Source organism: Mustela nigripes, chromosome 10 (genome assembly GCF_022355385.1).
Source record: "Mustela nigripes isolate SB6536 chromosome 10, MUSNIG.SB6536, whole genome shotgun sequence".
NCBI classification, from domain to species: Eukaryota; Metazoa; Chordata; class Mammalia; order Carnivora; family Mustelidae; genus Mustela; species Mustela nigripes.
In genome coordinates, this window is record NC_081566.1 from 5,060,868 (window position 1) to 5,066,279 (window position 5,412).

General features: G+C 54.8%; 1 protein-coding gene and 1 long non-coding RNA gene across 3 annotated transcripts in view; one reads left to right on the forward strand and one right to left on the reverse strand.

Moving 5' to 3' along the window:
* CD247 (CD247 molecule) overlaps positions 1-5,412 on the forward strand; it is a 67,397-nt gene that overhangs the window by 46,426 nt on the left and 15,559 nt on the right. The window lies entirely within an intron of this gene.
* Positions 3,728-5,412, reverse strand: part of LOC132026050 (uncharacterized) — a 4,777-nt gene continuing 3,092 nt past the window's right edge. Inside the window, exons 2-3 of the long non-coding RNA XR_009406747.1 lie at positions 3,970-4,099; positions 3,728-3,881 (exon numbers count right to left, since the gene is read on the reverse strand). This is a non-coding gene — a long non-coding RNA (uncharacterized LOC132026050). The remainder of the gene's footprint in view (positions 3,882-3,969; positions 4,100-5,412) is intronic.

Here is a 5,412-nt window from a genome sequence, read left to right on the forward strand (position 1 = left end):
GGGGGGGGGGGGGGGGGGGGGGGGGGGGGGGGGGGGGGGGCTCACCCCATGAACACAGTCCTCAGGAAAGCTCAGAGTCCCTGAAGGCCCAGAGCAGCTTGTGGCTCCCTTCCGGGAGCACAGAACACCACCGGCAGCAAGCTGAGGCATCATGAGACCCCCAGCCCAGCTCCTGGACCTGCCCAGGCCGGCATCTCACACCACGAGCCGCCCCCAATCTCCCAAAACCAGGTGGCCATGAGGTCTTTTCGGCGGGGCCCCCAGGAAGCTGGTCCTCAGCAAACACCTGGCTGTGAAGAAGGCAGGGCAGAAGGAGAAAAAGAAATCCCAGGCCAGTCCTCGTAGGTGTGTTTTAAACATGGCGAGGCGATGAGATGACACATTGGCGTGAATAAATGTGGGGGCATGAAGCGTGGATCGGGACGTGGAAGTCTGGCTCCCTCGGGGGTCTCTCTGACAAAAGCGAGGGAGCTTGTGCGCGTCGGCCCACATGTGGTCCCTCTGATTGCCCAGAGAGGTCTGGGCCGCCCTCCCTCAGAGAGCAGTCGGGGGTGGGGGGGAGCAGTTGCAGGTGCAGAATCTTCCAGATCCAAACAGCCCAGAGAGCAGGGGTCCCCAAAGCACGGCGCGCACGAGAACGTGGGGGAGCAGGTTACAGCCCTGACCCCCACACCCATGCCCAGGGGCTCTTAATTCAGGGGCTTGGGGTGATCCTGACACGGCCCCAGACCCAACTGGGGAGCGCGGGTGAGGACGTGGCAGCAAGCCAAGAGGGGCCGAGAAACCCGTCTTTGCCCAGGAACTAGCTCGACTGACTTCGGTCTTCCTAAGTCAAAACTCTGCATCTGTGTTTCCCTAAAGACCTCGTCGTGCGACGGGGCAGCTCGGGTCAGAGGCAGAACACGCCGCCGTCGGGAACCGCGTGGCCCCGGCCTCGCCCGCGCGCCTCCTCTCCTCGCTGCAGCCGGGGCGGGACAGCCACGCCGGACCCGGGCAGCCCCGCGAGCCCCCTCCGAGCTCCGCCGCGGGGCCCGGCCCGTCGCACCTGCCGCGGGGGGTGCGGGGCGCCAGGAAAGCCCGGAAACTGATGCCGGTGGGGCTCCATGGGAGAGTCGCCGTCGCCGCCCAGAGTGGCAGCTTGACGACATGCGGAGTCCCCGTGGGAGAGCAGAGACCCCCGCGCTTCCTCCCTGCTCCGAGGCGCGTTGGGGGGGGGGGCGGCCCCGACGGGCCGCGGCGTCTCGCGCCTGCAGGTCGGGCACCAGCGCGGACCCGTGTGGGCATTCGCCGGGGTAACCCGGGCCAGGCCTTGCCCCGACGGCCGACCCCACCCCAGGCCGACCCCCGCCTCGCAGGGGAGCCCCCCGGAGCGCTCTCCGACGCCTGGGAACCAGCCCCGCACCCCGCCCCCGCCGCGCCGAGAGCTCCCGCGCAGGGGGCTGGGGCGGCGCGGCCCGGGGGACGGGACCGCAAGTGGGGGCGGGCGCCGCAGTGCGAGCAGCGGAGACGGGAGATCACGGGCGATAACCCCGGCCCTGGATGGCAGCTCGACAGGAAACCTCGAGGAGGAGCCGGGGCGGGCAGGAGGGGCGGGGCCGCTGCTCGCGGTAACCGCACGGCTGGGGGGGCGGGGAGCCCGGCCGCGTGCGGAGGAAGCGCCCCGCGCCCCTTCCCGCGTCCCGGGCTTTCTCTCCCTCTAGCCCAAGGCTGTTATTTAGGAATTGGGTTGGGGACTTCGGGGCTGGGGTCTAGCGCGCGCCCGGCTTCGGGGGTGGCTGGAGCGCAGAGGCCGAGCGCGCCCGGGGGGCCTCGGCCGCGGGTGGGGACAGCGAGTGCGAGCGCGGCCGCCTCCGAGAAGCCGCCGGAGCCCCTCGTTCTCTTCTTCCGCTTTCCGCGAGGGGCTCCGCCGCCGCGGGACACTGGCCACCCCCGGGAGGGCCAGGCTCGCCTCTGAAATCCAGGGGGCTGTCAACTCCGTCCCCGGAGGTCTCTGTGTCTCGTTTAGAATCCAAGTCGCATTTCCTCCGACCCCGACCTCCGGGAAGCTTGGCGCAGTGGGAAGCTGCCCCCGGCCGCCTCCTGCGCTTGCGGCTGGCCTGCCGCAGTGTCCCGCAGAGCGGGAGGCGCAGGGTCCCCCACAGAGCGGGACAAGGGGTGGCCCGGGGCTCAGGAAGCCCCCGGCTGAAGGGGGCCTCAGGCAAGCAGGTTTCTGGCCTGGGGTCATGCCTTCGGGGGCCTGGGGCCTGCAGAACAGCTCCGGGGGACTGGTGCGGCTGCAGGTACAGGCCGCGCCCCAGCCCCAGGCCGCGACCCCAGCCCCCGGCTCCCTTCCACCTCGCGCCTTACTTCGGTTGCCCAGCCCGCTCAGCCCGCTCTGGTTGTCCAGAAACCCTCTCGGCCTCCTGCATGGCCCGCTCCCCGAAGGAGGGCCGGGTGCTCTGGCCAGAGATGTGTTCGTCTCCCTTGAGGGTCAGACCGGACCGGTGCTCGGGTGGGTGATGGGGCAGGGAGGGCGGGACTTGGCCTCTCATGCCTGCTTCTCCAGGGAATAACAGCACCAGTAATAATCGGGCTGTCTGCCAGCAGTGATTGTTTTCGTGCTCATACAGCAATGGAACTGTATCCCCCCAACACCATTATAGTGACAATTTCTATATATTGGAGATATTTCCAAACCTCAGTAAGTCATCACCAGAAATGCACTGAGCTACGGCCTAGTTGAGGGTGCTTTGCTGGATAGAAGGGCCCCTGTGCCTCCAGTCTGTCCCACCCTAGAACCGTCCACACATGCTCAGTGTGACTGAAGTGTTCACGTCATTCATGGAAATTAAGTAAACTTCTCCCGACCTCCCGCTTTCCCGGCTCCTCTTGAATTGAGTGGGAGAACATTTTTTGTGTATGTAGCCATCCAGCTGTGGATGTCAGTATCAATAGTGATATAGACCTACATAAATAAACATTTCTATTGTGGTAAAGTATACAAAAATATAATTTTGCCATTATAGTCATTTTTAGGTGTGCAATTCAGTGGCATAAAGTTGTTGTGCAATCATGTTTACCACTCTCCATTTCTAGAATTTTTTCACCATCCCAAACAAAAACTCTAACCAGATAGGGATTTCCATATTATTATACATACACAGCCTATATATCTTTTCCTTTTCATATATAAATATTATGCATACCATTCTAGAGCTGGCTTTTGTCACCTAATTATCTTGGAGAGCTTTCCATAGCTGCAGATACAGAACTGTCTGTTGTATTTTTGGTTTCTTAAGTTGCTACATATCAATACACCAGCATTTACTAATTAGGTGCCCAGCTGGTGGATGTTTATGTTGTTTCCTTTTTTCTTTTTTTGCTTCCGCAGATAATTATGTAATAAACATCTGTGCATGTATGTGTGTGTGTGTGTTTATGCACATGTACCATGAAGATTTAATCTGCAGAATAAATTAAAGTCTCAGAGAAATGGCAAAATTGGGCCGCCTGGGTGGCTCAGTCGGTCAAATGTCTGCCTTCAGCTCAGGTCATGATCCCTCAGTCCTGGGGTTGAGTTCCACATCAGATTCTCTTGCTCAGCAGGGAGTCCACGTCTCCCTCTCCTGCTCCCTCTGCTTATGCTTATGCGCGCTCTCTCTCTCTCTCTGTCAAGTAAATAAAATCTTTTAAAAAAAATAAAGAAAAAAGAAATGGCAAAATCGTGCGTGGAATTTTGACATGAAGGAGTTTAATAGATTTAAGTAATGCTAATGTTCAAGGGCGTGATGTGGGGGCTGTGTGCTGTGTGGGGAAGAATACAGGCTTGGCAAGACCTGGTCTGTCATCCAGGCTCTGCTACATAAGCACCTCAGGACCTCCCTGACCTTCCGTGTCTTTATCTGTAAAGTGGAACAAAGAAGATTGGCCCAGATCAACCAGTCACGTTGGCTCAGGACCCACCCAAGGTCATCATTTTAACCCAATTACCTCTGTGAAGGCCTCTCTGGAAATACAGTCACATCCTGTGGCACTAAGTGTTAGGACTTCAACATCTGCATTTGGGGGGTGGGGACACAATTCAGCCCTTCACAAAGGGCTCGGTGATGAATATGTGTTCCTGAATGATAAAAGAGCACAAGGATGAAGGGATTTGCATCGTTCAGTAGAAATCAACCACTTACTGTGTGCAAACCAGAGCTCTGCTTGTGGGGCAAGGGCAGGAAGAGATGAAGATTACAATATTCAGGTGAATGCGAACAGACTATAGATGGTCGCTCTAGGGCAGTCCGCATCCTGGTGGCAGAGCCTGGATTTTAGGCCTGTCCTACAAGCCTGCCTGGGTAAAGGCAACCATGAACCAGATTTAGTCCAATTGGCTAATTTTTTCTTTTAAATTTTATTCACATTCTTGAAATTACGAAAACAATGTGCATTTGTTATAAACATGGAAAACCCTGCAGTTGCTCCCCATCTCATTCCGAGTAAAGTCCACTGGCCAAGAGGGTCCTAACTAATGCCGCAACCTTCTTACCCTCTGACCGCATCTTCTAGCACGCTCCCTCTTTCATGCCACCCTGGCCATGTCTACTTCCTTACTGTTCAGAGACACCAGATCTACCACAGGACCTTTGCACTGCCTCTTCCTCTGCCAAAGGGGATGCTTCCTTCACATATTCTTACAACTGAGGCCTTCTGATTCTGTGAACAGGGGTCCCTCTCTCTGTCCTTTTGTACTTTCAGGAGTGAGTAACCAGCGGGGAGGCTGAGGGTCTTTTTATATAAGATTTCAACAGTTTTGTTTTTCCTCCTCTAAAGACTGTCTGTTTATATCTTGCTGATTTTTCTCTTGGATGAGTTGTCTTAACTTTCGTTTTTCGAAATTTTGTTGATTGAATTCTAAACCCATAGAAAGCTTTAGGAATGAAGCTGTTCATCACAGAGTCCTTTACAGTGGTGAAAAAGTGAAAACAAACCACCTCCAATGCAGAAATAGTAAGTAACTACTGGAGGAATTGTTGTGCAACCATTAAAAAGGCAATTCAGTAGACCTGTGAAGTAGCAGGAAACATGAAAAATAGATATGTGAAATAACATGAAAATATAATGTTAAATTATAATACTAACAGGAAAAAATAGGGAAAAAATGTTCAGGGAAAACGTTTTTGCGTAGAATAATTATCATGTATAAATAATGAACACCTTGGAAGGTAATCTGCCATCCGGGGAAGAGTGGTTGTGTTTAAATTAAGGGTGATTCTGATTATCTTATACTTTCCTGCACTTTCATAATGAGTTGATTTACTTGAAAATGAAAAGTGATTGTAGATAAATTTTAAAAACTATTGCACGAATCATAACAAATGTAATGAAAGTCATAAGTAATACAAACAGGGAAATATTCTTCCAGAATCCCCTTACTTCTAAGAAATC